The following is a 3,615-nucleotide window of genomic DNA, read 5'->3' on the forward strand; positions in this document are numbered from 1 at the left end:
CACACACACACACACACACACACACACACACACACACGTTTGATATATTTAGCGAAAGCGAAAAAGAGAATTGTAGGAATGAAATCAAATCTATACGGTATATACATATCTGCATCGAAACTTTGAACTTTATTTTTCATAATTAAGATTTGCCAGGTATGCGAGCCCGGCGATCACAACGAGATATAGTTTCCATAATGCACGATTCTTTTAATGACGAACTTAGAAAAGAAGGATTGCGCTCACTCGTAGAAAAGAAAAAAAAAAAAAGAGAGGAAAAAGAGAACGAAATGACTAACGTAACTCTCCCACGCACGCTCTCGCTCGTACTCACGCACTCTCGCACGCACACATGCATCTTTGTCCGGAACTATGGAATCCTGACGCAATTCGTTCGTTCCGCTCGCAATAGGTACGCGCGGTGTTGTACTAATTGCTAGCTTATCTAATTAGTCGGATAAGGCGGCACACCGTTGTTTGAGAGCGACGCGAAGTCACGAAACGATCCTCGTTTCTTCGCCTCCGGTGTCGCGCTACATACAAGTGTGTCGTTTTATTGCGTCATTCGTATGTGCCGCGACCGCGTTTCACGCCAACAACGTCTACAATAAAATCCCGGACGCTGCAGCTGTGACGTCACTCGCGCGCTCCCGGGAATAATCGAGAGCTCCTTTGAATTGATTGCGAGGTTTCGGAATAGAACGTCGAGCGACGAAAAATTAATAATCAGCTGCAATAGCAACAGCGAGGAATAATAATCCTCTTTAATCATTCTCAACAAATGACGTCACAGCTAGGAATTTTCATATTACACTAAGAGAAAAATGTATTAAATTTTAGTAAATATTTGTTCGAATAGCGCCAGTTGAAAATATTTACTAAATATAAACATATATTTAATATGAGAATTACTGATTTGATTTATTAATTTTTATTTAACAAATATTTCTTTTCTGTAAATAAATGTTATATTATTCAATTATTTATTAAAATTTAGTACATTTTCCTCTCGATATACGGATGGATTTCTCTCTCTCATATCTCCATCCTCGCGAAATAAATCACGCGACAATGGAACACCATCTCGTGCAACGCACGCGTACAGGCGAGCATGTACGTGCGAATACAATGTATGTAACATCAACAGCGTGTCTCTCCTCTAGCGATCGATAGCGATAAGTATAAGCTATGCACTAAAACATGCACAGAGAAAGGGATATAAAGTTAAACGTTATCTACTATTATATAGATTCACGCGGTCCTTGTTTCCTCTCTCGTCCGTTTTTTTTCCTTTTTTTTAATTTTCTCCCGGGGATTCCCCGCAAAGTGGACATCACTTAAATCTTTGACATTTTCGCGTCTCTTCGTTAATACTCCAGTGCGTTTACCCTAAACGATACAACGATCGAAATCCCGTAGAGATGTCTCTTTACCTCGTAAGTCTTTTAATTCCGCTAATGAATTTCAAAATCGATCTATCCTTAACATACAATTTCATAAATAGACATAGTTCCACCAGTTACGGAATTTACACAATGAATATCAGTTCGATTCTCACGATACAGCTTCGTCAACATAAACGTCTTTATGTAAAGCTCCAGTTCTTCTTGCTTATTTCCATTTTTCATCGAATCGAACGGACGACAGTATCTTTAGGATTAAGAACGCAGCTGTCGGAAACTAAATCGAGCTAAGCTATCAATGATCTCGCCTCGCATCAATCGACTGATCTGCTCGTTGCGCTCTTCATGAAAAAATAAATGAGATCATTGTGTCTCTCTCCTCCTCTCGTGACGATTGTTCTCCTAATACTTCCGCCATGCAAAGGCATCGATAATCGTTGATCGACCGCGAATACGCGATTTATATCCGTTTCATCAATGTAAATTAATCTCGATTTAATCTCGATTTAATCTTCATCTCTTTCTAGTTCTTAGAACCAGAAAAAGATGAAGAGTAGGTTGAACCAAGATAAAAATTTAATCTACATTGATGGAAACGGGAATTGCTTATTCGAAGTGGACTGTTAGGGTTGTCACAAATTCCTCATCCTCCATCTTCAGAAAAATCTGCAAATTTCCAGATTTTTCTAATCGTTTTCAATTTCCCTAACATTTTCCTGATTTCCAGTTTTGTGACAACCTTGACTGTGTAATCCTGGAGCAGGACTTGATTGTCCACGTCTAACAACTCGAAAAGTATCTTCGTTGATACTCACGTATTCTTCTCTCTTTCTCTTTCTCTCTACTTTCGCACATGCTCGGTTTTTATATCCTCATGCGAAGTCTGTGCTATTGCGCTAAAAAAAAAACGTGCCGAATCTAAAAAATTTGTAAACCCTGTAAATTAATTCGTGACAATGTGGAGATCTTCCCATTTAACTCTCAGAGAGACTTTTTTTTTGTTTGGAAAGTTACGACAGCAACGACCCGCCTTCGTCGCGCTCGGTGACTCCGGGTTTCTTTGCGGGTGGCATTCTGATTCTAACGGAAAGCTTCCATTTATAGAATGTCGACGGGAGGTTCTCGTGCGTCGCGTGAGATAACGATTCAACGTTGTAAATCGATAGACGAGCAAGATTCACAAGACTCGCCGTTTAACTCGTAGGTAACCAGTAGGTAACCAGCGGTAGAATCTTGAAGACAGACATTATTATGTTCCCAGCTTTGAGAATTAAAAAGTCTCCGCGATACCGTTCTTTGAATTCGAACGGCAAACTTATGTTTAATAATGCAGACTCGAACAAGTGGCTGTCATACAATAATTACAAACTAATTAACTATTGTGATACTCGTGTGTTTACGGTATCCCAGGCACGTTGCAAAGATCCTCTTTATTATGCCAAGCTACAGTCGTTATCTCTATAGGGATATTAAACTGTAAATCCTCCGGTGCCACTCGCAAACAAACTCTAATTACATAAAACAAATAATTTCACTATTAAACAATTGTACTAAAACTTTATTAGATCTTTCTTTCTCGTTTAACGCTACAATCGAGTCAACAACAAGCTACTCGATATTAACATTACTCGGAATTAATTAACACAGACTTCTTATATAATTCGATCAAAATAATCCGCGCGAAATGACGAATGATGATTTGCTAAATTAACTCTTCAAATACCGTACGAACGTGTAATTAGTAATAGTTTTTTTCAAAACAACAAGGACATTAAAAAAAAATAGTCTCAGATGTCTTTTCATCAAACGAAGAAATAATAAATCTCTAACCAGCAGAGCTTTGTCAAATAAAAAATATATAAATATGTTATATCTATATTTTTAATCGTTACTATTCATTTAGTATTTGAAGTGTTAATCAAATTTCACGACAAATCAGTTGTATGATATAGATACTCCACATTGTGATAACGATATCTGTCGATATTTTAAAAACTACAAGATACCACATAAATATACGTACATATAGTATATATATATATATACTAACAAAAAATGTACTAAATTTTAATAAATATTTGAATAGTGCTAACTAAATATTTATTAAGTGTAAACATACACGTATATCTTCATTTCATACAAGAATTTGATACAAGAAGAATTTAAGTAGTATTTTTTATTGAATAAATAATTATTTACTATAAAGTTTTAG

Source organism: Atta colombica, unplaced genomic scaffold, assembly GCF_001594045.1.
Source record: "Atta colombica isolate Treedump-2 unplaced genomic scaffold, Acol1.0 scaffold198, whole genome shotgun sequence".
In the NCBI taxonomy this organism is placed as follows: domain Eukaryota; kingdom Metazoa; phylum Arthropoda; class Insecta; order Hymenoptera; family Formicidae; genus Atta; species Atta colombica.